This window comes from Dipodomys merriami, unplaced genomic scaffold, assembly GCF_024711535.1.
Source record: "Dipodomys merriami isolate MVZ:Mamm:240054 unplaced genomic scaffold, mDipMer1.0.p SCAF_317, whole genome shotgun sequence".
NCBI lineage: Eukaryota > Metazoa > Chordata > Mammalia > Rodentia > Heteromyidae > Dipodomys > Dipodomys merriami.
In genome coordinates, this window is record NW_027204682.1 from 27,189 (window position 1) to 42,771 (window position 15,583).

Genomic DNA, 15,583 nt, shown 5'->3' on the forward strand with positions numbered 1-15,583 from the left:
AAAGAAACTAGAGACCCTAAGATACAGGGAAACATCTGAGGTGATCAGGTAACTTGGGAGATCACTCTAAAACCAGTGGGGTCTCTAGAGCTGCTAGTCGTTAAAATTAAAGGAATAAGCAAAAACAGTTGTAATAAGTGTACAAGTGTTGACACTGAACTTGTAATAAATTCATACAGCCTCAAGCTTTCTGTCAGTTTACGTGTAGATATTTGCACCCTTGTAAATTTTCTGAGGCTACTACCTAAAACTCTTCTGAAAACCAGTGGGGCATTAGCCTGACAATAAAGAAATACATGAGGAAATGTTCATCATCCCTGGCTGTATGGAAATGCAAATAAAAACAACTCTGAGATACCACCTTACCTAAGTCACAATGGCCCACATCCTAAATTCAGCCAATGACAAATGCTGGAAGGGATACAAAGAAAGAAACATTACTACAATGCTAGTGGGAATGTATAATAATACCATCACTTTGGAAAGCAGTCTGGAGGTACCTATGAAAGCTAAATATCGACCTGTCCTATGAACTGGCCATACCACTCCTAGACATCTACTCTGAACAACAGGAACCAGTGTACATAGACATACACACCTCTTTGATTATTGCAACACTGTTCACAATAGCCAAGATTTGGAAACAACCCAGATAAGCCAGAACTGATAAGTGGAACCAAAAAATGTGGAACCTATATAAAATGGAATACCATGTAGCCATTAGAAAGGACAAAATGATGGTATTTGCAGGGAAATGGATGGAACTAGAACAAATTATCTGAGTGAGATAAGCTGAGAACAATGAGACAAACTGCATAGGGTCTACCTGATACTTGGATGCTAAAGCCAAAATGCAAGAAGGTATGACAAAGTAAACAGGACTCGAGAAACAACGGACAGCCACTCATTTTGTTGTATCAACATTAATGACTCCATGTTCTTGACTATGTAGACGGTAGAAATATGCACGCAATGGAGGGAAGCCAGGAGGAGGAACACAATAAGTGGGAAATGAAACAACATACAACAAAGGAGCCCATCAGCTGCACTGGACATAGAAGAAAAATAACTAAGCAACCCAAACACAGTGATGGGAAGAGATGAATGAGAGGGAAAGAGGGCAAGAGGGAATAGCCTACATTAAGCAAAAGGAAAAAATGTAAATATCACCTGAGGTGGGAAAAATAAATTGTATTGTCAAAGTTCATAGAATTAAAAAAATTTGGACAATGATAACAATAATTTGACTTGTCAAGGTTAAAATGTGTTTGTGACTTTAACTAAGCATCATAATTCCACAATACTGTGAAATATGTGAAATATATGTAATCACCTATCTCAATTTTTACAAAATTGTGAGAATGGAAGGGTTAGAAGATTTGGATGACAATGTTGTCAGACAGCTTTTATTCGTGTACTGTTTTGTAGAATGGGAACTTCTTTGTACAACTATTTAAAGATAATAATAAAAAAGTGTTTAGAAATAAACAGTATGAAAAGAAAAATTTCAAATATAAAATAAAAAATTAAATCCAGTTGGAAGGAAAATTTCTTTGAGGAAAGTAGTTTAGATTATTCATTTTTTTTTTTTTTGGTCGGTAGTGGGACTTGAACTCTGGGCCTGGGTGCTGTCCCTCAACTCTTCAGCTCAAGGCGAGCGCTCTACCACTTGAGCTACAGCGCCACTTCCGGTTTTCTGGTGGTTTATTGGAGATAGGAGTCTCGCGGTCTCTCCTGCCAGGGCTGGCTTTGAACGGCGATCCTCAGATCTCAGCCTCCTGAGTAGCTAGGATTACAGGCATGAGCCACCAGCGCCCGGCTAGTTTAGATTATTCTATAGCAAGTCTCACTTCAGAAATAAATTAAAAAACTAGACCCCAGGTAAATGAAATAAACTAAGAAATGGAGCTGAAAAAAGAAAATAAGAAACTCCATCCACTCTTTCTTGCCTGGAGAGCTGGTGTGGGTAAAAATTCATCATGCTACTGAATTGGAACCTAAGTGGCAAGGACCTTACTTCGTGGTGCTAACTTCACTGTTGCCTATTGAATTAGCATGAAAACAACATTGGATCCATCAGTCTCAAATGGAATAAGTAGTGGACCAATATACAGAGAAGGCTGCAAGATGGACTGTTAAAGATAAGACTTACTAAGTGTTAATTAGTGCTAACTAGTGTGTTTCTATAATTTACTTTTTTTCTATTAAATTTACCTTTTAAGCCTGTTCATTGGGTGGAGAGAAGGGAATTTTTAGGATTTGGTAAGAAGGAATCAAGGATTTGATTGGACATGCAAAACAGTGGGGAATATATAAAACAGCATGGCCCTAATAATGAGCAGGTCCTACTAATCAATGTTGCCCCATGACCTGACCCACTGGAGTGCCTGGGGCATGCCACACAAGTGAGCAGGGCATGCTGCTGGAGGGGGTAGGATGTCACCTTTACATGATGACCTGTGAAGAATTGATTGGGGAACAGGCAGTTTGTGAAGTGATGGTTGAAAACTGTTAGATAGGAGACCCACTGGAGTGATGGAGGGGTTAAACCTATATATAGGCTGCATGGTCAGAGCAATGGAATTGGAGAAAATCAAGGAATGACCTGCAAGGAAGGAAGTAGTGAGACAGCAGGAGGGGAAAGACCTGAGAGAAGTGGAATTTGAGCGAGAGCAGGTGAGTAAGGAAGCCTATTGTCCACCAGTCCAGAGAAGTGTAGTGGAGAGCCCTAAAGAGAAGAAGGAAGTGATGGAAGGGAAAAAGGGAAATGAAGGAAAAGTCTATAAAGAAGGAGGGAATAAGGGAAAAGGAAAAAGCCTTACCTATTGAAGTTTGGAGCATGGAGATTATAATTTGGGGGTTTGGTGTTTTGCAAACCAATTAACAATGCCTCTTGGACGTCTGAGGTTTGGTGGTTGGGGTTGGGCTGTCACTAACTGTACAGCCCAGGACAAGGTAAATGCAGTCCCATTTCTATTGTAAATAAATTAATCTTCAATGTGCCTCATTGGATTGTCTTGTGTTTTATGCATCATAAGTGTGCAAGTTTACAAGTTAACAGGCTCAAAGGCCATGAGTTTTGTAAAATGTTATGAGGTCATAATTGTTTTGAAAAACCCAATGGAACAGTGATATCACAATGGCAATATGATGTCACAATATCGAGTGATAATAATATTTTGATGTTATACTTAGTTGGTGATGCTATAATGGTGATGAGGTCACAATAGGTTTAATGTTACAATAGGTCACAATAGGTTTTTTTTTAATTGTGAAAATACTGTACAGAGCCATTACAATTACAGGGGCAAGATAATGAGTACATTTCTTATCAATCATTGTAGCCTCCTCCTTTGTTTCCCCTTCCCATCCCTTCCCATACTTACCTGGCAGGGGAAATACCACGATCACACAATAGGTTTATGAAGACAGTTATGATGTCAGTTATGATGTCAGTTCCACCCAGGAGAAAGTCACCCAGCCCAGGCAGAAAAAACTCCACCCACAGAGGAGTGACTTTCTTCACCAGGTAAACACAGCCAGAGACTGCCTCTCCTTACAACAGCCTAGACAAACATTGAAATTCAGTAAGCCTAAACCTGAGAAAAGCTCCAAGCTGGGCTTTGTGAATGTCTCAGGAGTTAGCCCCTCAGGGAAAAGCTACTGTTTGCTGAGAGACCTCAACCCTACCCAGAACCTAGCCTCATCACAGCATCTCCAAACTAGAGGAAACCACCATTTCCCTCTTTTGTGATACTACAAGCAGATCTCCCTCCCACTGAACTAGCCTGGGAAGAGGATCAAAAAACATGCCTAACACAGAGCTGTTTCTGCCTGCCCAAACAGACAAGAAACCAGTCAAGCCATAGGAAGTCCAAACAGCACAAGCAGAGCCGAGTCTCTACCAAGAGACTCGTTATGGACACAGGGGAGATATAGGGTCTTCCCATTCATCCCCCAAAAAAACAAAAAATCAAGGAACACTTTTTTGAAACTTTTCTTATATTTTTATTTTTTAAAAGTGTTTTCTGTTCATCTTTTTTTTAATTTTTATTTTTGGTGTGTGTATGTGTGTGTGTGTGTGTGTGTGTGTGTGTGTGTGTGTGTGTCTGTGTGTGTGTGTGTCTGTGTGTGTGTCTGTGTCTGTGTCTGTGTCTGTGTCTCTGTCTGTGTTTAATCTCTTTTGAGCTTTTGGTCCTTTTTATTTTTTTCTCTTTTTTTTTCGCATGAATTAATTGCTGTTCTGCTCATCCCGATATATACCTGTCGTCAATTATTAGACCTTATTCCCTATTGTGTACATACTTAATCCAGAAATTTATTACTCAATTCACATCCTCTTAGGCTTAACTTTTTAAAGAGCAGTATCATCTATTTATACCTACATAATTATCAAGTAACTAATTTTAATAATTTTCATTTTTTTTGCTTTCATCTATCTTTCTATCAGTCCCCTCCACTCATTCTATCCTTTTCTTCTCTAGGTATCATTTCTTTAAATGTACATAATTTTTAAATGTTTCACTTCTTAAATTTAATTTTTGTTTTTCCAATTTTTCTTTTTATTTCTCTCCTATCATTCTGTCCAATCCATTTCCCTCTCTGAGATTAGGAATTGGTTAAATTTACTCTCCTTTTACCCCTCCATATTCCTCTAGTCCTTTTTGTCCCCACATTTCTCCCTAAAGCTAATATTTTCTGGTTTGCCAAATCCTATTTTGTTGTTTGTAGCCCAATAATACATAGTTGTTTGATGTTGAATAGAATCAATCTGTTGAATTACATTGTATCTGCAGCCATTTTGATTGTGCAAATAGAGGATTGTGTAAATACAGGTTGATGCTTGCTTTAAAATAGTGTTCTAGCACAAAATTGTTGTTACTTTCATACCAAATGGGCAGAACAAGCCGAAAAGCACAATAAAAGCACAATAAAAATGGCAAGTGCAGGTATCTCAGTTGAAAGAATTGTTAATGAATAATCCAGAGAAGTTCCATAAAAACCTGTACAAACACTACTAGTAAAGGACTCAGAGTGAGCATGATAGGGAGCGAGAGTAGGCAAATCAAAGATTAAACAGGAATCTTGTAAGCATTAAGAACTACTTGAAGATTGATGCAGGAATTGCATAAGCAGGTTGAGAAGAGTCAAAGATAAATACAGGAAATGCATGAGCAGGCAGAGCACAACCACAGAGAATTACTGATATTGCGTGAATGTGACGAAACTAATCAAAGTGTAATACAGGAATTACGAGAGCAGGATGAGAGTAGACAAAGATCAATAGATATTCATGGAATCCATAAACAGACCGCTGAAAGAAGTCAGTGAGACCACAAATGGAATGCTGAATGGAGCCGGACAGAAAGAATGGATGTCCAGGGAAGCCATAACCAATCAACTAAGTGATTTGAGAAACTGAACTCAAAATTAAAGAAGTAAAGAATTTCATACTAGATCGAAAGCAAAGCAACAACAAAGAATTTGAAGCCATCAAAGACGACCAATTAGAAGACAAATAAATAAAAAACAAAGTAGAAAGTCTTGACATTAAGTTAGACCATGCAGAAGATCGAATCTCGGGGATTGAAGACAGCCTAGATATTATAAAGAAAAAACATAAAACTATGCAAGACAAATCCAAAAAATATGATAGATCTGTTCAACATTTGGAATACACCATCAGAAGGCCTAATCTGAGGCTAATGGGTGTAGAGGAGCACCTAGAAAAAGAAGTGAATGGTCCAGAAAATTTATTTAACAGAAACCTACCAGAGAATTTCCCAAACATACAAAAATACAGGCCTATTCAGATACAAGAAGCTTATAGAACCCCAAATAGACCAGACCAGAACAGGACATGCCACTGTCACATTATAGTCTGCACAGGAACAATTCAGACCAAAGAATGGAACCGTAAAGATCTCAAGGAGAAAAGAACAATCACCTATAAACAGAAACCAATTAGAATCATCCCAGATTTCCCAGCGGAGCCGATTGAAGCAAGAAGAGCCTGGAATGGTGTATGCCATGTGCTAAAGACAAACAACTATCAACCAAGAATACTGCACACAGCTAAACTATCCTTCATAACCGAAGGTCGAATAAAAACTGTCCAAAGCAAAGAAAAATTGAAACAATATATCTCCACAAAACCAGCCCCACAAAAGACAAAAGTATCCTTCACATAGAAAACCAAGAAGACCACAGTAAGATCCAAGAATCAGCATCCAAGGGAATAAAATTAGAACTCAACACCAAAAGCCAAAAAAGAAAGCCCTAGACAACATGGAGGCTGAACAACACACTGTTGAATCACAAATGAGTCATGGAAGACATTAGAAAGAAAATGCAAATGTTCATGATATTAAAAAAAAATGAACGCACAAACTACCAGCTCCTCTGGGACACAACAAAGGCAGTACCCACAGGCAAGTTTATAGCTCTGAGGTCCTACAGCAACAAATTGGAGAGATTTGAAACCAACAATTTAATAAGACATCTGAACTTCCTTGAAAAAGAGCAGCAAGATAAACCCCAATTCAGTAGATGGAAAGAAATAATTAAAATTACATAAGAATTGAATAAATTAGAAACCAAAAAATCATAGAAAAAATCAACAAAATAAAGAGTTGTTACTTCGAAAATATTACAAAATTGACAGAACCTTAGCAAATCTTATCAGAAAAAGAAAAAACTCACCCAAATTAAAAAAAAAAAAAAAACACTCAGAGATGAGAATGGAAACATCACCACAGAAACAACCGAGATTCAAAAAAATATGAGGAAGTACTTTTCAAACCATTATGTGAATAACTTTGAGAACCTGACCTTTCCTAGCAAATCTTAACATGCCAAAACAACAAAGATGAGTTAAATCAACTTAGCATACACATATCAAGCATAGAAAAAGAAACAGCAATAAGAGTCCTCCCATCTAAGAAAAGCCCAGGACCAGATGGATTCATAGTGGAAATCTACAAGGCCTTCGAAGTAGAGCTCACACCAATAGTCCTCCAAATCTTAAATGAAATTGAAAGAGAAAGTTCACTACCGAATTCATTCTATGATTCCATCAGAACCCTTATCCCAAAATAAGGCAGGGACTCATCAAAGAAAGAAAACTGCAGACCCATTTCTTTGAGGAACATTGATGCAAAGCTCCTCAACAAAATTTTGCCCAATTGATGTCAACAATTCATCCAAAAAATCATACACAATGATCAAACAGCATTCATTTCAGGTATGCAAAGCTGGTTCAATTTATGCAAATGAATTAATAAAATTCATCACATCAAAAAGAGCAAGGATAAGAACCATATGGTTATCTCAATAGATGCAGAAAAAGCACTGACAAAATCCTACACCCCTTTGTGATGAAAGCTCTGTAAAAAGTATGAATCCAGTCAACATTCCTCAATACAATAAAGGCTGTATATGACAAACCTACAGCCAGCATTATACTTAATGCTGAAAAACTAAAGCCAATTCCTCTTAACTCAGGAACGAGACAAGGATGTCCACTCTCACCACTTCTCTTCAATTTAGTATTAGAATGCCTAGCTACAGCAAAAGACAAGATGCAAACATTAAAGTGATCCAAATAGGGAAAGATGATGTAAAACTCTCCCTATATGCAGATGACATGATGTTGTATTTAAATAATCCCACCAACTACACTCCGAAATTATTCATGCTGATACAAAATTTTGGCAAAGTAATAGGGGAAAAAGTAACTCTCAAAAATCAATGCCTTTTTTGTATGCCAACAATGAGAAACCATGGCTGAAATCAGGAAAGCAACTCCATTCATAATAGCCCATAAAAGATAAAATACCTATGTATTAACTTAATCGAAGATGTGAGGGATCTTTATGATGCAAACTTTAAAATCCAGAGAAAGGAAATAAAAATGGAACTTAGAAAGTGGAAAATCCTCCCATGCTCCTGGATTTGAAGAATCAAATCGTGAAAATGTCAATACTTCCCTAGTCTATCTACAAATTCAATGTGATGCTTACCAATATTACAAACTCATTCCTCAAGAAAATAGAAGAGGAAATACAAAAATTCATATGGAACAATAAAAGACTCTGAATAGCAAAAATATTCCTTAACAGAAAGAATAGTGCTAGAGGAATATCAATACCAAATTTCAAACTCTACTACAAAGGTGTAGTAATCAGAACAGCTTGGTACTGGCACAAGAACAGACCTCAGGACCAATGGAATAGAATTGAAAACCCAGAAATGAACCCACAGAACTATAGCTACCTAATCTTCGATAAGGTAGCTAAGAAATAGAATGGAAGAAAGAGCTTCTTCTGTAAATGGTGCTGACAAAATTGGTTAATCACTTGTAGAAAAGTAAAGCTAGATCCATATATATCACCTTGAAGGGGAAACAAAGGCAGAGGCTAAAATGCTTGATAAGAAATGTACTCATTATCTTGCCCATGTAATTGTAACCACTCTGTACAGTATTTTCACAATAAAAAATAAATAAAAATTAAAAAAAAGAATCAACTCCAAATGAATGAAAGACCTCAGAGTCAAAGCAGACACACTGAAAACATTGCAGGAGAAACTAGGAGATAATCTATGTGTCCTTGGCACAGGCTGAAATTTTCTTAATAGAGACCCAGAAACACAACAGATCAAAGAAAGGTTGGACAAATGGAATTGCATGAAATTGCAGAGCTTCTGCATGACAAAGCACATAGCTAGCAAGATCAATAAAAATCCTACAAATTTGGAGAAGATCTTCACTAGCCATACAACGGGAAAGTGTCTCATATCTAAAATATACCTGGGACTGGAAAAATTAAATCCCCCAACAACAAATCTTCAAAGAAGCAACTGCCCAATAAATAAGTGGCTAAAGACTAAAGAGAAACTTCTCTGAAGAGGAAAGAAGGATAGCCAATAGATACATGAAGAAATGCTCAACCTTCGTAGCAATAAAAGAAATGCAAATCTAAACCACACTGAGATACCGCCTTACCTCAGTTAGAATGGCTATAATGAAGAACTGTAATAACAAGACAAGCTAGACAGGATTTCAGTGGGACTGTAATCTTGTTCAACCACGCTGGAAAGTAGTATGTAGGTTCCTCTAAAGACTCCATGTAGAGCTCCCCTATGACACAACAATCTCACTTTTGTGCATTTACCCAAATGATCACAAACAAACCCATACTATAACTACCAGTACCACTATGTTTATTGCAGTATTATTTACCATACCTAAGATATGGAACCAACCCAGATGCCCCTCAGTAGATGAATGGATCGATAAAATGTGGCAACAACGCTTGATAATAAATGTACTAGTTATCTTGCCCATGTAATTGTAACTCCTCTGTACGGTATTCTTACAATAATAAAAAAAGTGATATATATACACAATGGAATTCTATGCCTCCATCAGAAAAAATGGCATTGCCCCATTTGTTAGGAAATGGAAAGACTTGGAAAACATTATAGTAAGTGAAGTAATCCAGGCCCAAAGATATATAGCTTCCATGGTTTCCCTTATTTGAAATAACTAGTATATGTCGGAGATAAACACAAACTGTCAGACAAGTTGATGTTAGGTGAAATGAACACCAAGATAAGGACTCAAATGCTTTTACTTACTTGCTGTTTTTTCTACCATATTTACAAGATGATTTCTTTGTTGCTTTTTATGTCCCTCCCCCACAATATAACCTCTATTTTCACTGTATTTGATGTTGTTATAATTTGGGGAGGGGAAGGGAAAAACAAATTGGATTCATGTGAACCCATTGCAACAATGACAGGTACAAGACGTTAAGTCAAAAAACGAACTTTACAACTTTGGCACGGGGGGGGGGGAGGGGCCGCAGAAAGGGAGATGGGAAGGGATGGGACGGGGAAAGAGGGGAGCAGGCAACAACGCTTGATAAGAAATGTACTCATTACTTTGTTCATGTAATTGTAAACCCTCTGTACGTATTTTCACTTTAAAAAAATCATGAAATAATAAAGTGAAAATCCATGCCAATTTTTTTGCCTGTCGTGGGGCTTGAACACTGGGCCTGGGCACTGTCCCTGTGCTCTTCAGCTCAAGGATAACTCTGTACTACCTGAGACACAGTGCCGTTTCTAGTTTTCAAGATATACATTGGCAATAAGAGTCTCACAAACATTTCTGCCCAGGCTGGCTTTGAACCACTATCCTCAGATCTCAGACTTTTGGGTAGCTAGGATTTCAGCATGAGCCACCAAAGACAAGATTCAGGACAATTTTAAAAAAGCAAGCTTATTGAAACTTCTGGCTTTTTCTAATAAATAATGTTGTTTTCAGCATTAATTTATAACTATGAATAATTTTTAGATGTAACTTGGAATTTTTTAATAGAATCAAATATAACTTTTACTATTACTCAGTATCTCACAAACCCACTGTAACTGACTTTCCCCAAAGGCAATTATTACATGCTATATTACTCATTATTTTTATTACACTCTATATATTACATGTCGTGTGAAGTGAAAATAGTTTGTACCATTTCATATAAATTAGTAGATGCTACTTTAGCCTTATAAATTCAGAACTGTGGTTTTAAATGAAAGAAAGATATTCGAGTTAAAATGAAATATAAATATGTAATGTGTCCCAATTGAATAAAATATTCTGAGTTCATTCAGACAAAAATATTTTCTTTCCACTAAAGTCTTTGAAGTAATACCATTGGAAATAGTGAGGCAAGAGGAGGAAGAATTAAAATCATGTCAAACAATATCTGGTATTCTGCTATCCCCTCCACTGTGAAGACCTGCCCATTCCCAGTTGTCACAAAATTTCAAGTGTCTCTCTTAGAATCTATTTGGAAAAGTTCTAAATCACTGACTATTTTTGTAATTTCTGTTATATGAAACAAAATATTGACACAAAACAATTGAAATAAAATACAAACATATGTTGAAGTCATCACAACTGGAAAAACAACCAACAAAGTAGAACTTCCCCAGGAACAAAAACAAGTTTTGCCCAGGTTTTAAAGCACAAAAACCTCAAATACATGTTAACTTGGAGTAGAGCCATAAAGAAAACTGTGTCTCAGAAATATGGTTGTATTAAGGTGTAATTAAATTCATCTAGATGAACCTAATATAGCAAACCCCTTGAATGGATCAAATTGTTTAAAACGAATCTGACTGTATGCGGAGTGAGATCTGCACATATTTAAAAGAATAAAATAACAAAATCATGACATACTAAAAAGTTCAGAAAAGCAATGAATAATTGCAATATTATCCATATTGAGAACTAATTCCTACTGATTTAACAAGAAAAAATATGCAACTAATACAATCTGAGTAGTGTACATGAGTGTATATAACTTTAAACTATTCCAAATTACACTTTGTAGAAGATTGAATGTGGGTAATCTAAAGGAGAACATCAACAACTGATATAAATGAAATTAAAAATCCCATGAAAAGAGAGAAGTAGTTTCTAGAAAATAATAGCTTAACAAATGTTAGTGAAAATCTTTCTAGTACTGAGAAAATTGCATACCTATTTATTTAGATCCAAAAAAAAGAACTCAGTTACTCAAGCTGATTTGAAACTTTGGCAAAGTAGCAGGATACATCTGTAACATTATTATGGATGTTGACTCTGGCATGGAATTCATTTCCTCTTTGATCTGACAAATGAATATATGAAAGAACATAACTTCTCCAACTAAATATCAAGACTTAACTAAACATATCACAAGAAAAGTCATAATGTAATCCGTATTGCAACTGGGATAAGAGAAAAATCAGTCATAGTGATTCTGTATTTATCATAAATGTTGATGTTTTTCATAAATTATTTCCTTTAGTTTGCATTTTCAAAATATTGTGTTATATGATGTATATCATGGTAACTTATTTTGAATGCCTCCTTAAATTTTTTTCTGTTTACAATGTCTCTCTTCTGTTCCTAACCCATGAAATGATGTTAATTCCAAAAACATTCTAATAACCACTGTTTATAATACACAAAATCTCATAAGCATGACAGCAGTAAGCATTGGTTAACATTTGGATACCAGGGTGTCATGACTTATGAGGCCTATCTGCATGAGTTGCATTGTACCTAGATTCCTCAGCCTAAATTTAGCCACTGTTAAAAAATGTTTATATCTTTATTTGTCACCCATCAGAGATTAAATCTGAGTATAAACCCTAAGGATAATGATAAAGTAAAAATTTAGCTTTTCTGGATATAAAGTAAACAAAATGCAGCATAGAGTAACTCACTGGATTAAAGTCAACCTATTTCACCAAAACACTCTAAGCATTACCTTACAATGTGTATTATTCTCATGAACGGAATGGGGAATATGAGAAGAGGACTAACCAAGCACTGTCTTCAAATATGTATAATTTGGATTTATCTCTATATTTCGCTATAAACATTTCTGATAAAACTGTTTGAATAATTGCTTTATAATATATCGTAGTTTCATATACCAAATTACATTCAGAAAATGGGATCTAACAATTAACTAAAGAAAGTCCTGGCAGAAAAAATGGCACATCTATACTATATGACACCCAATTCTGAGGTATTTCATTATGCTTCCATTTAATTAATGTGATTGTTTAAATGTTTCATAAAATACTAAATAAAATTTATCAGTGTATTATAATCTAATTGTTTCCAATTTTATCCGAGAATCATTTAAGAATTTCCCATTCAATCATGACATACATCACATTCCATTGGTATTCATATGGATAGGAATGAGTTTCTTAGGATTTCCTGCCATTTGGAGGTGGCAGGGACCAGGATTCGAACTGTGGGCTCCAGCTCCCACCACTTCAGCCCGAGGATAGGGAACTCACTGGTCTGTTTAAGAATATCAGCAAGACCAATGATTATGCAGGCTCCAGTGGTTCCCAGAAGTCCTCCTTGATACTTACAAGGTTGTGAAAGGAGTATCATGGTCAAAGTCATCCTAGGCAGAAAAGTCCTTGAGAGCCCTGTCCAACTTCAGGACCAACAAAGCCAGAAGTATAGCCATATGACTCCAGTGTTAGAAGGCTAGCCTTAAGTAAAGCAGCTCACGGACTGTGCCCAGATCCTGAGGTCAAGGTCCAGGAGTGGCAACAAACAGACATACACAACAACCTGTGCAGCCATCTGCCTAAAGGAGGTCACCCTCAGCAGACTTTAAGTACATTTTATTATGAGGCCTATGCAGGAACAGTCACAAACCAGCAGTGGAAGAGAAAAATCAGGTTTCTTAGAAGTAACCAGTATTCAGAAAATTAAAATTGGGGACATAAAATGGTGGCATACTTATGTAAAAACTACCATTAAGAAAAAGATGAGGGGGCTGGGAATGTGGATTAGTGAGAGAGTGCTTGTCTAGCATGCACATTCAAGAAAAAGACAGAATTAGACTTGGAAGTCAGGAGGAAAGACGGGAACACTTCCCAGTCATGAGGTCTTCTGCAGTGTGCCAGGACACCAACATGGTCTTCAAACAACCACAGAACAGGAAGACTGTCTCTTTCCCACTTCTCAGGCAGCTGAGGCTCCAGAGTCAAGAGGGCAGAGCCAGGTTCTAACTCAGGTGCTTGGAGCCAGAAGAGAAAGGGCTCTGCCTCTCCTTGGACTGGGGATTTGCTTTAATAATGTGGAGAATGAAGGAAGGAGAATGAACTGGCATTGGTAGAAGAAGGGCCTTCAAATCTGACAGATGGAGAGTTAAAAACCCACTACCTAAGACCAAAGAGCAAGGCTCTCTACTGTTAACCTAAAGATAGACTGAGGTTCCCTTCACCTGAGGGAGGAACATTAATTAGTCATTGTCTGAAGAGGCTGAGAAAGCCTGATCCTTGTGTAACTCTGACAAATGTTTCAGGTTTCCTCTCATTGGTGGCAGTGTCTTGAATGAATGAAGTGGTTTTGCAGCTCTCTTACCTGTTGCGTGTGTACATTCTGCCTCCTAATCCTGTAGGACTAGGTCTCTTTGCCTAGTTTGGCTTTTGAAACTGTTTTCTGCCTTCAAATATTGTTACACTGGAGTTCTTCCTGCTAACAGGGCTAGGGCTTGGAAGTTGAGAACTTTATGTGAACCCATGATTGGTCAATGATGTTTCTTTCCTGCTTTTATAACTCAAGAACTCTAAGAACATTTAGAGTGCAAGTAACTTCTCATTACAAAGGGAAACACAGGAAGCTCTTGAACATCTGACCTTTCAGCAGTAGAAGTCAGAGTGTCATCGACTTTCCAGCCTTGGCTGGCTTTATCCTATGATCCTCAGACTTCAGCCTCCTGAGCTAGGGTGATGGGCATGAGCTACTGGTGATCTCCTAAGTTCAGAACTGTAATAACATTGGCATTACAAGTCAACTGCTTATCAAAAAGGGCTTGGGCAGCATATTAGGCCTTTCAACATTGGACCATTCAGACACAAGGTTATAATGCTAGAGTCTGAGAGGCTATGCATATGTATTGGCTACACTTGAAGCTTGAGCTCTACCTCCAATTCTGGTGTGCATGACCATACTTTTTCCCAGAGAATGTTCTCCTAATTAGCAAATAGGAAAAGTACTTTGCTTAACCCTCACTTTTTTCCAGTTTTGTGTCTCAAACTCAAGTATGGGCACGGTCCCTGAGCCCTTCAGCCCCTGAGCCCTTCAGCTCAAGGCGAACACTCTACCACTTGACCCACAGCACATGTGGTCTTTTTGGGGTTCATTGGAGATAAGATTATAACAGGTTTTCCTTGCCTAGGCTGTCTTTGAACTCTGATCTTCAGATCTCAGCCTCCTGAGACCCTAAGGTTCCTGTTGTGAGCCACAGGCATCTGGCCTGCTGTTTTTGCCAGACCTGGGGCTTGAACTAAGGGCCTGGGTACTGTCTCTGAGCTCCTTTTTCTCAAGCCTAGCGCTGTACCACTTGAGCCACTCCACAGCTTCTGGCTTTTTCTGAGTATGTGGCACTGAGGATTCAAACCTTACCATTCATGCATGCTGACTCAGCTCAATACCACTAAGCCACATTTCTAGCCCCACCCTTACAATTTTATCCCTCAACTGCATATCCCCAATAAAAGGCTTCTGAGTAAAAATCATGTAAAGAAATTCCTTTAGGAAGGTTCTAAAGATAATGAAGGCAAATTTCATACTTGGGAAAGACCCTAAACATATGAAGATTGTGACAAATGCTTCCATTTAATTATGTATCATGTTTCAACACTTAATAAAATATTAATGAAAAACAAATCAATGTCCTAAAGTATTGTGTATAAATTTATAATAGATGTACAACATGTACTAAATGTTATGTGTATAATAATACAAAATACAATAAACAATAAGTAAATGAAAAGTAAAAAAAAAACAAAATAAATACAAAATCAATAATAAACATTATAATGTGTAATAAACATACATATATAAGTATATATCATATATTACACATATATAGAAATGTATTTTCCATTGCAGAGCCTTCATTCAGTAGCTGGGAACTCTAGCCTGAATTTCTTTTCCTCAAGGACAGTGAGCTTTGCCTTTACCCATGATACAAAAGAGTTACCTGGATGG